The sequence below is a fragment of the Phalacrocorax aristotelis genome, chromosome 3, assembly GCF_949628215.1.
Source record: "Phalacrocorax aristotelis chromosome 3, bGulAri2.1, whole genome shotgun sequence".
NCBI lineage: Eukaryota > Metazoa > Chordata > Aves > Suliformes > Phalacrocoracidae > Phalacrocorax > Phalacrocorax aristotelis.
In genome coordinates, this window is record NC_134278.1 from 83,519,073 (window position 1) to 83,537,532 (window position 18,460).

Genomic DNA, 18,460 nt, shown 5'->3' on the forward strand with positions numbered 1-18,460 from the left:
GGGGAGAGGGGAAATAACCAGATTAACACACCCGAACCCCTGGCAGGATGCTCTGAAAAATAAAAAGAAGGAGAGAAGGAAGAATTCACACATAAAAATAGAAGCCCACGTAGATAGGCCATATATGGAGTACCGGGGACTTCAGAGGGATACCCTCTTCGGACCACCCCTTTGGCGGAGGAAATAGCTGCTGCCGGAGGGGGCCCCTTCCCTTCCCTCCCCGGGCGGTTCACCCGCGGCCGCGCTCAGACCCCGGCCCCGGCCCGCTGGCGCTGCGCCCAGCTCCGCTCCCCTCCGCGGGATGCGGCGGCGGGGCGGCCCTGACAGCGGCGCGCCGTGCGGTGCGGCGGCGATGACTCAAGCCCGCCCAGCCCGCTCTGCCCCCCTCCCCCTCCCGCCCCCCCAACCCCCCACCGGGGAGGGCTATTAAAAGCTGCTGACGTAGGAGCGGACGGCCATCTTTGATGAGGGCACGGCTCCCGGTCCATTGAAGAAGGAGCCTCAGGGAGGTCAGCGGCGGCTGTCCTTGCCTCCCAGCTGCGGCACCGACCCGACGACCCCGCGGCCCGGCGTAGCGCTCCCTAAGCCGAGGTAAGGGTGGGAGACTACCGGGGGGCCCGGCTGCGCAAGGGGGAGGGGGCGGCAGTAATGAAAAGGAAGCGAAAAAAAAGGATCTATTTAAAGAGGGACCTGCTCGGCTTTTTGTCTCCAGCCCCCGGGCTGCCGCGGGTATGGAGGAAGGCAGGGAGAGGGGTGTAACATCGCCGGCTGGAGCCAGGGAAGCGAGATGGGCGCTGCCTGTCCGCCGTGCCGTGTGGCCGGAGGTCGGGGGAGAAGGGAAGCCCGGGTGAGGTCACAGGAGAAGACCAGCGCCGTTCCGCCTGGAGCGGGAGAGAAAGGGGTCTGGGGTCGTTGTGCCGCGCTTGGCCGAAGCGCAGTGCTGCCTCCCGGGGCACTGCGGCGCCCTTCCCCGCGCCGCGCCGGGCTGCGGCGGCGCTTCAGCACCGCGGAGAGCGCCGCGGCGCTGCCCTGCGCCGGCAGCGTGGTAAGGCCGGCCACCCCGCCGAGGAGGGCGTGCTGCAGCGCCCTGCGGCTCCCCCGCTACCCCCCCCCGGGCTGCCCTCCCCGGCCAGACCTATCATGGCGCACGGGAAGCGCCGTCCGTCGGTTGGAAAGTGCTCGCTGGTTCCAGGATAAGGAGCTTCGGTAGAAACAGTTGTTGTGGTACGGGGTGCCCCAGCAGCTCGGAATGCGAAGAGGAAGAAATTAAAAATAAAAATAAAAGGCGGGGTGAGGGTAAATAGTTTCAGTTCCTAAAATTAATCGGCGTTTAGCACTTTGCCCACTCTGCCCGCCCTTTGGCGGGTGGGGAAGTATTTGTTTAAGGGAAGCGGGGGGTTACGCAACGCCCACCCCGCGGGGTCCCCCCGGGGCCGGGCATTGCCTGTGAGAACCAGAGGCAGCTCCCTGGGGGCTTCCCCGCGGAGGTTCCGCGCTTCCGAGCAGCGCCGCTGCCCCTCCGGCATCTGGTGCACAGCGTGCCGCGGGCTCCGGTGCCTCTGTCCGCCCGGCGTGGTGGGTTGGGGGCTTCCCAACCCGTGAGGTTGGAGGGCGGGGAGGGGGATTGCTGACCTCTTTCCCCCGCGGCCGCGCTGCGGTGCGGTGTGGAGCCCGCCGCCTTATGTAACGTGCTGCCCGGGCTGTCCCATCACGGCCGGACTGGTGCAGGGGGGCCACGCCTGGCCCCGGCTTCCCCATCCCTGGCTGTCCTACCCCGGTCATCCTTTCCACTCCCTGGCACCCCAATCTCTCCAAACCCCTCTGTGCGCCTCATTGCTGGTGAAGTTGGTAACTTCGCTGCATTCTGCCGGGCAAATAAACAAGGGGAGAAGGGGGGATCGGGCTGCGCGTCCAGCCACTGCGCTGCGTAGCTGCGTCAAACCAGGGCCGCGGGATCTGCCAGAATTACGTGCTTGGCTTGAATAATTGCTACTGGTTTCGTTCCCAGCTGAAATGGGGGGGCGGGGGGACTGGTCTCCACCGCAGCCCGGCGGTGGTGGAGCAACCCCCCAACCCATACCCAGCTGCTGCCAGCCCTGGCTGCAGCATCTGCAAGGACGTGCCTGTCCCACACCCCCACCCCGTCCTAGCTCTGGGCATGGAACAATTCTCCCATCGACTGTGGCAACACGAGGATGGTGTGGGGCAGCCATACCTGTGGGTGGCAAGGGAAGGGATGGGGCCATCTGGGAGATGTCTCCTGCAGGGGGTGCAGCTGGGGAAGTGACTCTCTCCTGGACCCCAGTCTACCTGCATCTCCCTGCATTATGGACAAAGATGCCAGTCTAGGAAAAAGCAGCAGTCGTTTTCCATTGCTTCTGTGTAGTGCAGAAGGGGTCAGCCAGGAGGTGACCGCTAAAGAGTTTGATACCTAGGATGAGTGCCAAAAAGACAACGGGGTGACCAAACCAAAGGTGCAAGCAGGCCTGATTTGCAAAAGCAAGAGCTTGAGGCTGCCTCTGAAGTCGAGGAGTTGCAGAAACTCAGCATGTTACAAAACAAAATGCAGCTAAATAGCAACCCCCAAATAAATACAGCTTAACTTACTTTCTACAACTAACTAGAAAATTAGAGTGGCTTTTCCAAGAGCACTGAGGACCAGGCTCTGCGTCCACTGAACTCATGGAGGCAGTGAAAGAAAGAACAGCAGAATCCAGTCAGTACCACACCCTCAAAATACATCTAATGAGACGCAGCTCTACTTTGCAGATTTATTGCACTGGAGGTGGGAGCTGCTTTTCAGGTCAACAGAAAGCTTCTCATTTGTCTCTGTATGCTTTAGGTATGGCAACAAATAGCAAGATTAAAGTGCTAAGGCAAATAAAACATGGTCTCTACCTAATGCTTGCGCTGCTTTTACTGAGCAAGGTGACAAAACAAAATACTCTCCTGTCAGTATGAACAACTTCAGCAATATTTATGCCTGTGTCACAAGGATACAGCTTCTGCATATGTAGCAACCCCTCGGGAAAAATGGAAAGTAATGGCACAGTGTAGGGCTCACTTTGTTAATTATTTCTTCTCTCAGGAGCACAGGGAAGCCTAGGAAGAGAAGAAACTGGTTTGCCTTTGCCTTGGCTTGCCACACAACTACTCTTTTTCTGGTATTTTTTCCCGAATCTCTATTGTAACTCTTTATAATATAAGCACAGTACTTTCATCTGTATGTATTTGTACACAGACACATACTTATTTCAGAGTTTTCTAGGGTTATGAGCTAGGTAAATCCACAACAAACTAGACTGACTTTGCAGCCTTCCTTGGGAAGAGTGCACTTTTCTATCTGTGAAGTTTCATCCACCACTGCCAAAGCAGTCACATTTGGGCTGTGAGAGTGCCAGGCAATCTGTAACAATAGATTTGTTCCAGCATTTTAGAGTGTCTAACAGAGAGAAGAATAATGCGTTGCTTGGGAGCTGCAGCAGGATGCAGACCTCGGGCAGATCACAATTACCTCGAGGAAGCTGGACTTTGGAGCGGGCACCAGGGTTCACATATCTACTCTGGGAAGTGCTGGATATAGTTTGTCAAGGCCATCAGATGTCAAAGAATAGTTAATTTCTTTTTAGCTCTTTTTTTTTTTTTGAGCCTTAAATTATATCTTTGCCCTTAGCTTCAAAAAACTCTGGCTTTCCTCCCTACTGACCTTGCAGATTTAGCTTCCTGCATCACATTGAAATGAGCGCTTCTCCAAAACACAGAAGTTGTATTCCTAGTTCTTGTCCATCACCCCTTTGTTACTCCCTCCACAAATACTTAGATACACACTCCCACCAGCAAAATCTGCCTTTCCTCAGATCATAGTTTTCAATATGCTGTCCCACATCCCACCAAATTTTCTCAGCCTTTCCTTCCCACCAGGCACAAAGGCAAGTCTATGGCTGACATTGTGAGACTCAAAAGTGGGCTTTGAATGGCCTAGAGGAAGTATTTGAGCCACTTGCCTAGTTATTTTGGAAGGAAATGTAGCTTTGCCTTTACATCTTTCATTGTGTTCACTTGCTATCTCATCACTTACCTCATCTGCATGCTCACCTACAATCCTCTTTTGACTACTGCTAAAGCGCACAGTGATGAAAGAAATACAAACTTGGGCAAAGCATTAGGACCCTGATGTGAAGGGAGGTGAGTGTGGACTTCTGATTTTGATTATTCCAATGACTCCAATCCAAAGTAATTTGAAATCAAGGAAAATACTTCCACTGGTGAGGTAGACTTTGCATGAGGCTCTGAATAAGCTCACCAGCCAGACTGCGTGCTGCCAGAGGTGAATGCAGGGTATGAAAAGCTTTCCATTCCCAGCAGTGGTTGCATATTGACCAGCCCTACAGTCTGAGAGGAAACCCTGCACATCATTTTGTGGGACTTGTAATGAAGAGAACATTTAGCAGCTTAGGTTTTTCAAAGGGCAACAAGTGCTGCATACATGTGCCCTCTGAAATATACTGTTATGCTGTAATTCTAGAGAATTCAAGCATTGCATTATAACTTTTTCCTTTTTTTTTTTTTTTAGTAATGAGGGATAAGGTATCTTATCTTAACCACTAGAGAAAGGTGATTTCTAATACAAGCACAGGGAGAAGAAGAAGGAAATACTAAGTAATTAATCATGGCTGTTCCTGGCCTTTGAAAGCTGAAAGTGAACAACGCTGACCAATCTGTGTTTTGTCTGGCTATTTAAAAGAAAAAGACCTTTTGATTTTTTTTTAAGAGCTAACAATGCTCCATTTCACTTTTTAAATGGGATTTATTATTGGGCCACATTGTCAATTGGTATGAATTAGCATAACTGAGTGCTGTGCTATACTGCAGGCTGATGAGCTCCCAAGCTAGGGCTCATTGTTCATGTTTTAAAACAGATATGAGTATGCTTGCTTAAGGAGCAGGTTTTATTGTCAACTGAAATAACTTGAAATGCCATCCCCCCCAAACCCTATTTTTACCAGCCTGGTTTCGTTGTCACAGATTCTCACAGACAAGGTTCATGCAGTTAGTCTGCCTCAGAAATGGTGACAGTAGGCAATGATGAAGCTGCAGAGGAGGAATACTGCACGTTATGGCTGTATTTCATGTTGGGTTCTGCTGCGCTCTGCTGGTACGTAACACCAGCAGAACTTTTTATGTGGTGTAAAACCCAGGGCACAGCTGAGTTTTTCTTAGAGGCGTATTTGTGTGCAGAAAAAGTCAGAACTGCATAAATGGATGTGGAACAAAGTGAAATCTGCACTTCCAGGTGCAGCTTGATTTCACAGACTGCACTTCCTAGCAGTAGCCATTCATTTTTGTTCCAAACTGGGAAGTAGTGGGAAGTTTTCCTGCATTTCCAGTAAATACACAGGAAAATTATGCTTCTTCCACCAAGTTTTTTAAGGCAATATTTTAAATATTTGGCTACTTAGACATATTTTTGGTAGAGTAGAAGTATAAAAGAACAAAGACAAAACAGAAAGAGGGGAACTGTTCTACATTTTTACTATAATTATAGTTTTCCGTGTACTTTTAATATGACAAAGTTATTGTGCCAGAGTTTACTTGTAGAACCCATGAGTGAAATTATAGTTATCATAGCCTGTGTTGGTGCTAACAACTAAGATTTAAATCCTAGACATTACAAAAGGATGCTTCATGTGGGTGATGTTTGAAATTAATGCAAGATTTGCTATTTCTTATTCAAAACCTACCAACTGAGAGATGCATATACAAAGGCCCTGCAGAATGGTTGGTAGGGCTCGTTTGTAATTTTACATTGATTGCTTCCATCTCTCACATTTTCTCAGTATCATACCCTTACTAAAAATCCCAGGCAGCAAGTCTCCAAAGGCTTTCACAGTCACTAGCCTGTCAAAGAGACTAGAAGACTAGAGTGGAGTGGGTTGAAAACTAAAGGCTCCGATTACATCAGAGTTATGGTGTTTGTCATGATGTATTTATTTGTTATAATTGCTCCCTACCCAAAGGAGAGGAATTGTGTTTCTGGGTTGCAATACAGTTGTACAATAAAGTACTTTTTTTTTTTTAAATAAACCAGTTATTTGGAAGATGTGCCAATTGTTCCTTTGATTCCTTCCTCTCTCCTGGAAATTATAGCTCACAGTGGAACTGTGCAGATGGCAGTTCATTGATCTGCCCTATAGAGGTAAATATATTTCTTCCAGCTACTCTAAAACATGTCATGAAACAAAGTATACTTCTTCAGAAGAGCTGATCTGTCAAAATAGTGTTACCATTCACTGATTTTTTTTTTTAAAACAGGAACAGAAGTCTTCCATGCATATTTAAGCACCTTTTAAAAGAAAAGGTACTAAAATTAGCTTCACCATGCTTTAGATGCAAATTCAAGTTTTATTTCTCCCCTGCACGTTAGTATTTTTTGGTTCAGTCTAGTCCTCATTCTCATCGTTAGACACCTCACCATTCACCTCAAAAGGATTTAGACAAACTTGCATTTCTGTAGGCATCAGGGAATTGCTCTTTGATTCAGCCCAGTGCTGCTCCTGCATGTATGCACACGCAGACACACCCCTCTCTGAGCTCAGGGTTGCCTGTGCTGAGCAGCGCTGACCCTGTAGGTGACTGACATTGTTAGGAGAGAAATTTCTGTTCTTTATTTATTAGGCACAGACTTCTCCTAGGAATAATATGTTCTTGCAGAAAGATGTAAGAAAGCTATTGCAGTTTATTGGACTAGAGATGTTCAGTAACAGTCAGTGTAGCTTCAGATATCGTGGTTTAGTGATTTAAGCACAGGGGCTGCACCTAGAATATCTGCATTCAGGTGCAAGAATCACACACTAAATATAATCTCTGTCAAGTGCCTCAATTACCTCCATCTATAGAAAAAATTAATTAGATTAAAACAACTTTTATTTGTGTTCCTCAGCTTCAGATGCAGGACAAGTATCCCATACTTTTGGAAAGATATTTTTATGTATGTTAGGGCATAGGAGTCTCCACTGCCTGGGGTCGGTGAGCTAAAACTTGATACCCCTAAAATGCAACATCCTCCCAACATAGGTGATTACCATTTACTTGGTATTCAAGGGGGTGTTACACGTGATTGTCACCTTCGGGTTTGTAAAAGGCTTGGCTGGAAAGTGCCATATAAACCCAGATTATTAGTTCTGCATTCACGATAGCAAGAGAAGGAAGCAAACTCAGACCAGAAGATAGATGAAACATTCACGTATTTGATCATGCTCTCATGGCCAGGCATAATACAAGGAGTTTGCCAGAACTGTGTGTTTTGCCAGAGCTGCAGTAAGCTGCAGGGGGAGGGTGGGATTGAGCCCTCTCTCTTCAACAGCAGCAGTTCCAAAGGGATAACATGACAGCTGAACATACAACCCAGATACGTTTTGTGAATATTTGAGTATTTCAGCCAAACATTTGCTTTGCCGGAGACTATTCACCCAAGTGACACTCAAGTATGTGAAAAGCCCTCAAGAAACCAACTAAGGTATGTGAACCCAATTAAATTGGAATTCACCGCTGACTTCTAACAGCCATTCTCCCCAGGGAAGCATTTGTTTTATTTGCTCAGCTGTACGTAGGCATGTATCAGTTACCTAGCCTTTTGAAGGATTTCCTACAGGTTTTTTGCCATTAACAACATATTCTTGGAATATGGTACCCGTTTTTGCAATTCCTAAAAATATGTGTCTTTTATTGTACCAACAAGAGGAGCAACAGTCTGGAAGGCCAACAGCAGCAAAGGGTTTTAAGATGGCGCTTGATGAATTCATGAAGGGGATTATCTGACGTAGCTGTTGGTGCTTACAAGAGACTAGACTTGATAAGGCAGCAAGTCTCTGCAAGGCTGATTTTCCTAAGAGGTTTTTCTTATTTAAAAAAAGAAAAGAGAGGAGAAAAAAAAAAGACCTGGATTGCTCTCTGCTGTGCTGGAGGCCTGTCAGTTTAGTTCATTTTTAGAGATGAGCACGTCAAGAAAGAGACAGTGGAAAAAACCCTCAAGGCACCAGGAATGCACTAAGTATAATCAAAAATGCTCTAGACCACTTCTGTAATGCAACACTAGGGCCATCTGCAGGCCTCAAATTTTCAATATTAGCAAGGCATTTTTAAATCATTGCATCATCTCGTCCCTTTTTTTCTTAGTTAACTGTTGCAAATGGTACAATATAGCTGCTCCTGGTGCAACTTCTAGGCTCTGAAGGTAATTTTCTAAGCCTGGTAAACAAGAACTGGTGTGCATTTCTAACAGGTTCACAAGTAAGAGTGCAAGAGAGCTGCAGACATCACAAAAAATGGTCTTAGCTACTGTAGCGCCCCAAGCAGCATGGTACCTAACAGCCCCATTCAGGACAGGTGTCTCAGTGTGCTGGTATGGACAGAGAAGGCATTACGGCTATCCAGAGCACAAAGGGACAAATGGGGAAAGAGTAGGAAGACAGGAACACAGTGCATGTGGAGATGAAGAGCTAACTCATAGCTCCTGGCTATATAAGCACGCTCAGCTACAGGGGCCCCAGTGCTTCCCTCCCTTTGACTGGTTCATTGAGTAAGAGGCCAGAAGATGTTACCCATCAGTGAGCTGAACCCCCTATAAAACAGAATATCACACAGGCTATGGGACTTCTCCATATTAACTGCTTCTCCTGCAGTACAATTATCCAGCCTTGTTTTCAAAAATTGTCCATGGTGGAGAATGTGGCAGTATATGGGTTTTAATTGAACAGTGAAATCCAATAAATTTTTCATTGTGGATACAACCATTTATCTGCAAAATTATTAAACTGCTACTTAGATTGACAAGCAGCTCTGCTGCCCTCCTACTATGATCTTCCCATGGTTACTCCTATTCTTTTATGGAGTAACACTTGCTTTCCTCATTAACATTCATATTCTTGAGAGCTCCGTTCTTTCCTAGTCAGGATCCCGTTATCTTTCTGTCCCTTCCTGAACCCCAGAAAGCGTTTTCTTGCATTTAGGAGATTACACACAAAGCCTTTAAAAGATTCCCCAGTCTGGCAGGAGAAGAGATAAAACACTGGTCCAACGGCTGGGACATACTCCGTGATGCTGGAGATTAGACCTTCACGCACAGAATGTGAGACTTCAGAGCTGATTACAGATTTCAGTTTCTTTACCTTCTTTTTGTGCTCTAGCCTGTTTTCACAGTGACATTTCCAAGAAATATGTTGTACACTCAACTGTTCCCCATACAAGGAGCTCTTCCATTCATGCCTGCAGTCAGAATCTATTTCTCAAAACAATCTACCTCTTGTATAAAGTCAGAGACCCTTCAAAATTTAACCAGGTTTCCCACTATTGTCAAACATGGTAGGCCAAATCCTGGGCTTAGAAGAGTTACTTGTATCTTAAACAAATAATGATCTGCTGTACCAATAAGGCTGAAGAAGGCTGAAGAGAATAAAAAAGAGAAGGAAATAACTAGGGGAATGAAAAAAAAAACCACCACAAATCCTGAACACAAAAAAAGACAAAAGCCAGGCAGACTCACATAAAACAAAGGACAGGGTGGACTTTTTGATTAATTCTCTTTCTTCCTGGTCTTTCCCTATCAGCACACTAACGACAATTACCTAGACTTAAAAAGTAGACTTTAATACTCAGGTTTTTGGTAGGAGCATCTTAAAAGCACCCTGAAGTGTTAGGTTATAAAACATTCTCACTCTTGGTGTCCAGTCTGCATCCCTTTGGCAGATACAACCATCTGTTCAATCTTTGCATCTTAAAATGCAGAGGGGGCGCAGAGGTGCACCCTTACTCCTAACCTCATGAAGAGTTTGGATTAGTCTAACTTCTACTTCTTTCACTAAGAGAAGAAAAATGATAGCCGTTGGTGGGCACGGACCCTAAAGGACATCTTTGCAAACCACTGCTGCAGACTGAGAAAGTGAAGCTATGACCAGCAGGCAGCGCGTCTCAAGCTCACACCCCAGTGTTTGCCTTTACCTTAAACTTTTCTGCTGGCTGCTTTCTTCAAGTGCCAATCTTTCTGGCACCAGATCTCTTAGCAAGAAAGCCAGGCCAATGATGAAGCAAAGCTACCTTAGCTCATTAATAATCCCAAATCTGACTGATTCTTGAGTCAAGCTCTCCGCACTGCCAGCTGTGGGCAAAGATGGGGTTGGGGGAAGACCTGGCTGCATGGTGTCCTCCTCTTCCTCCTCTGTCCTGCAGACCCAAGGGAGCGAAGCAGAGGGGTGGCATACACATGCAGGCCTGCAACTTGGCGTGACATCTAGGGGCAGCACAGACACATCACAACATTGTTTTGTGCAGGCAATACATATTTTTCATGCAGTCAAACTATCCTACTCTTAAGGGTTGCAGCAAGATAATAGAAAAGGGGGAAATTAAGAACCAGCTGGAGTTTAGCCACAATGGTGTTTTATAAATGATATACAGACACCAAGACACCAGGATGGCAGTATTTGTGAGACCTGTTCCCTGGTAGTTAGTGTTTCAGAGACAAATAGCTGAGCAAAATGTTAATGACTGATATCTATTCACTGTGGTATTTGAGACGCACACTTGCTCTGCAGCACTTACATTGAAAATAAAAGCAAACCAGTGTTTGTGATATCAGAAGGTAGAGCCCAGACATTTTCCTTTTAGCCAGAAAGCCTAAAAAAGGCACTCTTTTCAAGAGTGTTAGAAATAGAAGCCTGTTTTAGAAGAGGCATGAAGTTATCAGTGCAAATTAATAGTGCCAGATGGGGGGTTAAATTACTGCCTCACAGATGAAGACATGAAACAGAATGAAAGTGGTAGACTATAAAAAGGGTATCACCAGAAGTGATGAGATCCCACTGCGAGGTGGGATTTGCGAACACCGTGCTTGTGCTTGTAAGCAGTTGCTCAGATGAATGGTTTTATGGGCCAGAGCAAGGGAGAGAAAAGAAAAAAGTCACAGCCATTTTGAAGATCATGTCTCATAGTTTACTGCTTTGCTCAGGACAAGCTGCCCAGCAGCACAAGGTACCATTAAATATCATAGAGATTTATCATCTGGACTGGCACACAGCCACCAGGTACGGGGAGCTCACCAGAGCAGTCAAATAAATGTGGCTGTGTGTTGGGTTAGCGTGGCAATATTTTGGTACTGGTAGGGCTACCAAGGTGGCTTCTGTGAGAAGCTGCTAGAAGCTTCCCCCATGCCTGACAGAGCCAGTGCCAGCTGGCTTCAAAACGGACCTGCCACTAGCCACGACTGAGCCCATCAGTGATGGTGGTAGTGCCTCTGGGATAACATATTTAAGAAAGGGGAAAAAACCCCTGTGCAACAGCAACCGCAGCTGGGGAGAGGAGTAAGAATATGTGAGAGGAACAGCCCTGCAGACACCAAGGTCAGTGAAGAAGGAGGGGGAGGAGGTGCTCCAGGCACCAGAGCAGAGGTTCCCCTGCAGCCCATGGTGAAGACCATGGTGAGTCAGGCTGTCCCCCTGCAGCCCATGGAGGTTCAACGGTGAAGCAGATATCCACCTGCAGCCAGTGGGGGACCCCACGCTGGAGCAGGTGGATGCCCAAAGCAGGCTGTGGCCCCGTGGGGAGCCCATGCTGAAGCAGGCTCCTGGCAGGACCTGTGGCCCATGGAGAGAGGAGCCCACGCTGGAGCAGGTTTGCTGGCAGGACTTGTGACCCTGTGTGGGACTCATCTAGAGCAGTCTGTTCCTGAAGGACTACACCCCATGAAAGAGACCGACGCTGGAGCAGTTCATGAAGAACTGCAGCCCGTGGGAGGACTCACATTGGAGAAGTTTGTGGAGGACTGTCTCCTGTGGGAGGGACCCCACGCTGGAGCAGGGGAGGAGTGTGAGGAGTCCTCTCCCTGAGGAGGATGGAGCAGCAGAGACAAGGTGTGATGAAGTGACTGCAACCCCCATTCCCCATCCCCTTGGCACTGCTGGCAGGGAGAGGTAGAGAAATTGAGAGTGAAGTTGAGCCTGGGAAGAAGGGAGTAATGTGTTTTAAGATTTTTTTTTATTTCTCATTACCCTACTCTGATTTGATTGGTAATAAATGAAACTAATTTCCCAAGTCGAGTCTGTTTTGCCCATGATGGTATTGGTGGGTCATTTTTCTCTCTCCTTATCTTGACCCATGAGCCTTTCATTATATTTTCTCTCCTCTGCCCAGCTGAGGGGAGTGATAGAGCAGCTTTGGTGGGCACCTGGCATCCAGCCAGGGTCAACCCACCACAGACTGTTGAGCTGGAACAGCACTAACTGTGTTGGTTTCCAGAGCAACAGGGGGCTTCATCAGAAAAATTCCAGGTCTAAGGGTGTTGTTACTGAAAAAAACCACCAGTTTTTACATTAAGAAAGTAATTCTGTAATAGAGTTATTTGTCAAAACATTTTAGTTTAGTTTCACTTGGGTAAGAAGAATGTTTCCTCCTATCTCATCCCTGCTTTTAATGGGTAAAGAGAAAGTTAAAAAACCCTTTCACTAATTATGAATAAGGCAAGGAAAAAATGAGGAAGGATTATAGAAAAATGTTCAAATACCAAGTCCTCAGCAAAAATGAGACATCTCAAAAAAAGAAGTAAGAACATTTTTGCAAAGTCTTTTAGACCAGCGCTTGGACTAGGGGTGTCCTGATGTGTAAAGGCCTATAGACATGTACTAGAAACACTTGTGCTGACTTTTAGCAACAGGATGGCTAAGAATCTGCCATGGGCAGGTCCTACTAGCCAGAGATAGCCCCTTTCCATCTGACATACCATGCCAGTAATAGGGCATCCTACAGAGCTGAAATAACCAGGATAGGAGAAAGGGAAGTTGTTCCAGTGGCAGGATCCTTCCTGTTTCAACTGAGTATTTAGTCCCAGATGCTTAGCTGGGGTAAATCAGTACAGTAACATTGCAACGAGAAGAGCAAACCTGATGGGCACCATGTGGAGATCCTAACAACAACTGACTTAAAAACACACTTTAAGAGGAAGAGGAAGGTCTTTTTGGCAGTAATTAAGCACTTTTTAACTCTCTGGACACAATAACAAAGAAGCCTATTCAAAAGGCAAACGTTTTAAGTGCAAACACTTTAATAATGCATAGCTGCATTATGGAGAAGACAAGCTGTGGAGCTGCTCCTCCTTTCCAAGGGAAGCGCAGCATGCAACTGGAGCACACAGTGCAACAGAGTCTCAGGAAGCATTGAACATCATTCCTTGTGAGCCCTAAGAAAACAGGGGCCATACTTGTGGTCTTCTGCATGCCACAAAGAAACAACAGCACAACCCCTGCCACCTAAATCTCAGAGTTAATAATAATTTAATTCACTGACTGAGCAACTAGGCAGAAATTTATGTATATACAAACATACAGTGGTTTATACAAGGCAGGAACATAGCCTATTCTATAAAGCCCTTAACCAGTTAAGTGTAATAGGAATTTTGCTATGAATCATCATATGTCTGAAGGAGAAGTTGTCAAGTCCTCTTTCCATCATGGCAAAGCAGAACTGAATCACCTCTACTGAATCAGTTTTTTAAGTCCAAAGCAGGGGCACGGCTGAGAAAAGTGGCTCATCAGCACCTCAGTAATCACATGGCTGAGGTACTTTCAAGGTATGACGCAGTTGAAGACTCAAGAGAACAATTTGCAGCAAATCAATTATATAGTGAATTCACCATCATTTTTCTGTGTTTTGGGAATGCTCACCACAAATTTTGATTTTTTCTTGACTTCCTCTTCAACTGAAGTGAATCGATGAATCTTTTCTGAGAAAATAATTTCTAGATCGTCAGACTGCTCACTGCACACATTTGAAGCTCCACCTGTGCTGGATTCCTTCCATTTTGTACTGAGGGCTGTCTGCTTGTTTACTGAGTGTGTAAGGTCTACAGATGTCAGTAGAGTGAAAAGCTTGGGTTTCAAATCCACAATTTGTTCTCTATGAATATTCTTAATTAAGCAGTTCAAAAAGTGATGCCTTGGCAAGCACTAGTCCCAGTAATTTTGTCCACAGATTTTTGATATGAATCTTAACAGACATGTAAAATAACATTAATTTGAGGCACCAGGAGGATGCTGTTAAAAATGCAGAATTGCAGCTGGATGTACATTGTTCGCATTTCCTGAGCTGTGCTATCATGTTCACCTCTGCAGAAATAGCAACTGTCACTAGCAATGGTCACAAGAAACAGCAGTCCCCAGAGAATCACACTGAGCAAAGAAGAATATCTAGGACAGTGATTTAGCTCATCTGGATTATAACGTTCCTCATAGATACTTTAACGTTGTTAAAAGGCTTCGTAAAGGAAAATGACAGGCTATTCAGGTCTGCCATGAGTAAAACAGAGGAACAAATAGCAATTGTGGGAAGGCTAATATAATATGATGCAGTTATATGAAAAATTCTAAGCAAGTTGCTGGGAATGCTGAAAGAAGAGCATTCAACCTGAATTTTAGAAAATCCCTTTCTCTGCTCCCATACGTTGAATTCGAGGAAGAGCCAAGAAACTGGCTTTAAACTAGTGAGGCGTAAAAAGTTTTTGTTGCCTTGGTGACAGTCTCATTTTCACAAACTCATGCCCAATGGTCACTCTGAGATGGGACATGGTACACAAGATGCATGACATGAAAAAAAGTACATCTCAAACCAGAGGTGGATTACCTGACCTAAGATAGAGACATGATCCACTATTTAAAATTTCTTAACAGACATGCCAGGACCCATCTCTCTTCAAAGGGAGAGAAGATGTGTGCATGTCAACTTGTAAGGGTCAGCAGCAATCTGGCATTCTTTGAGCAGATTATACACACTGCAGGACTGCCAAACACAGATGGACCAACGGGAAATGTCCAGATGTAACTGTAGATGTCATAGGCAATTAAGCCATTCACTTGTGCTTCTGATTCAAGAAGTTGCATTTCTAGGTCAGACGACAGGACAGCTTAGTTGGCCATTACTGCAAACACCTCTGACTTTTCTTGAAGTTTTCTGCCTAGAACTCACAGAAAAAGCAAAGGAGAAGTACCATTTTTATGGGAAGCACATTGTAAAACCACATGAAGAATTAACTTTATAGAGGTTAACAACAAACTACGGAAGTAAGTTGTTAAAGGATGAGATTCCCCTAGTACTCAATAAAAAAAGAAAAATTGAACAAAAGAGTTGCAACTATTTGTTGTCACTGTGAAAACCAATGTTGCCAGGTTCGCATATGTAAAATCATAAATATTTGTTCTAGTAGATACAATTATTGTTGTTTGTGATGAATTAGATCTTTGAGTAAACTATCAGTAAAGTTTATTCATCTATATGTTGCTCTGTCCTGTTGAATTATTTCGCAGTATAAGTTTAACTATGGGTCACTGAAAGACAAATTTTTTGCTTAATAAATCAGACCAGCAAAGAATATAGAACTTTTGTTTAATCAATGAAATTAATTTATTTCAGAATTCAACAACCTGACTCTGTATAAATGTCTCCATTACTGCTTAAACTACTTAATATTTCTCACATGAGGACATTTCAATTATATGGTAAAATCTGAAAGCTCAGAATGTGAAATATTGGGGGAAATTCAGTATTTTAAATAAGACAATTAATTCCATTTCTACCTATTCCAACACTGAAGAGAACAGTACTTCCCTCCAGAAGTAACATAACCCATTGCATTGATTTTAGCAGCTGGTTAACCAGCATGGGTACAGAATGTGTGGTAAAGTAGTCAGATCCCTAGGCAGTGAAAATGGACCTCTGATTTGCTAGTGGAAAGAAAAGGGATCATTTTTGTCAAAGCTTTGAAAATGATAAGATTAATTTTTAGAAATAAATATTTGCACTTTTTGCATTTTCTGCAGCTTCCATTTATGTAAGAAATGAAGAGTTTTAATCTTCTTAGTATGCTTTTTGATCATTATTTCATTAGTTTATAACATCAGTATATTGCACGTTTCTAATAAAATGGCAAACTTTTTTCTGTTTCATTGCTTACTTCTGTCTGTCTATGGGTCTGGCATGAGTCTAGTTTAACTCCTGCCAAAGAGTCTATACTGATGAATGACGTTTGTACTGTTGTTTAATCCAAAACCCCCTAAAGCATTTAGACTGATTATAGACTTCAGAGCCAAAAAATACTCATATGCAATCAGAACTGGAGAGAGAAGGGGACAAAGTTTTGTTCCTTGTGCTCTGGAGATGTTAAAAAAGCTTTTGTAGCCTCATAAATTTGGCGACAGAAATACAGTGAAAGTGGGAAATATTTACATCTCATTTTTGGATGAGGTGAAGCAGATGAAGACTGGGCTACCCATGGCTGAGCCATTTCTGGAGATGATGCATCAGATGTCTGGGATAATATGGAAGCTGCGGTTGGCAGCCTCTAAAGCAGGTTCCTGTCTCTTCTGGAAATAGCATTAAGCATAAAATATGTGGCCTTGAAACTTATATTGTCTGGAATAGTTTGTGCTGTGCCGTGTTTCAGAAAGAAGTATCTTTTTAAAAAAAACAAATAGCTGGAGAAATCATATTTTAATACTGGTGACCTACTGACTCCTGTGCTTTACTTGTATCACAGCATACACTTGTAATTGATCCCTTATGGTGCCTGCTCAGGTTAGGCTCTCATGGGACAACAGCTGGAAAAGCTTAGCACAGTTCTCCTTTCCCTGGCTTTCCACAGGTTCCGTGCCTCTTCTGCTTGTGGGCCTTGGGGTGTCTTAAAAGAAAACAAGCTAATAGGCACTGCTATTCTGTAGTGACCCTGGATGGGGCCACCAAGGATCTGAAGCTACCTATCAGTCAGGGAATATTGCAAAGGCACTTGCTTGGGAGGAGATTTTTGGAATGCCTGAAAAGCTCATATTCTGTGATCCTCTTCTGTCTAGCTTTTGGGCTGATCATGCTTAGAGATTGTCTTTACCCCAGGAGTGGGTAACTACTGAGAGCCAGAGGACAGGTATCCACTTTCATGCCTGGGTCTCTGTGAGCAGTTGTTCATGCCATGAACTTCTGGGAGTTTACTCACAGGCCTTTAGTGGGTGGCTGATACTGCTCCTTAGTGGTTATGGTCTTTATGTCTGGAAGAGCTAAAGCAGTAAATCCTAGTGGTCAGACCTCTACACCAAGGTAGGGGGAAGGGGAAAGTATGCTTAATGACTCATTGCTTTTCCTTTTAAATGGGTATAAGTGACATGATACTAGTTTTGGATTTTGTTCTGGATTTGGTAACTTCTTGGGCAGGGACCCTTAAAGGTTCCGTTAACAATTTAATGTGCTGACTCAGGAGGCAGACTACATTGACAGGCCACCTTCATATCTTACCATTACTATGGTAATTACTGTTACCATCCACTAACTAAGGGCAAGTGTTAATCAGCAGTGGAATGAAGGAGCCTTCTCAGCAGCCCAAATGTGGCACATCTTACCTAGTCAAGCTTCACTGGCTCAATGACATTAATTTGCTCCTGACCTAATGCTCCCAATGCCTCTGTTCAAAGTGTTTATTAATTCTATGAACGAGCTTTCATATGAACTTTCTTGTTGCACTGAGACACAGTGAGGTGAAGATATGTGGCTTCTATTCTGTTCTCCCTATCTGTGCCATAAAACAGCACTGTTGTACCTGTATTATTCATGAGCTTGTGTTAAGCTTAGCTTAAGGCCTCTTCAAATGTCCTGGAAATACAATAGCCTCATTAAGTTTTGGGGTAGATTTTTGTTTCTTGTTCCTGTTTTAAGTCAGAGGAGGTTTGAAGCGTCAAGGCTTGCCAAAGAACTAGGATTCCTACATCACATGAAGTTTCACTAACCTGGCTCAATCACATAAAATAACTAGGAGAAATTGCCTAGTGGATGACCACTCCTGACATTAATCACCTTCTAAGTGAGGACTGATGGGTTGGTCTGTTTTTTTTCCATCTCAGGGAATTTTACACGTTCCTCAGGAGAAGATGGCACAGGTTATTATGGGGACAGGTGACTGCATTGAGTGGACTCATAGGAAGTGCCACATTTCAGTAGCAGAGAACTTTCTTTTACCAAAGGGGAATATTACTTGATATTGATAAATGGGAAATCTCTGCTTTCAAATAATGATTATTAAATATGAATAAATATTGATTTTTTCATTATTAATAAATATATATACTTGGACAAGGTAATCAATATGAGCTACTATGACATTAGCCTTATGAACTAGAATTTGCTACCACTGGGTTCATAAGAAAGACTTCATTGCTTCAGTAGAAGTGAGACGAACTCCTCTGAGAAAAATTGTGCAGGAGTTTCTTTCTCACCTTAGCCTGACAGGGAGAAGGATCTTTATAGTGTTTCATCAAAAAGAAAGTAAACTGTTCCAGGCTCTTAGGCCAAGTCATCAGAAAAGACAGATTTTAAATCCTTCCCTCAATGAACCCAGCGATAGTTTAGTTCACCCAGCCCAAGGCACTTCACTGCTTTCCAG

General features: G+C 44.6%; 1 protein-coding gene across 2 annotated transcripts in view; it reads left to right on the forward strand.

Annotated features, from left to right (window-relative positions):
- Nucleotides 1-427: 427 nt before the first annotated feature.
- The window catches only part of SNAP25 (synaptosome associated protein 25), a 68,239-nt gene continuing 50,206 nt past the window's right edge, over nucleotides 428-18,460 (forward strand). The window contains exon 1 of one of the 2 annotated variants that reach the window (XM_075088228.1): nucleotides 428-591. The gene's annotated coding sequence lies outside the window, so the exon portion shown is untranslated. The remainder of the gene's footprint in view (nucleotides 592-18,460) is intronic. The other variant, XM_075088227.1, reaches the window with a different exon arrangement.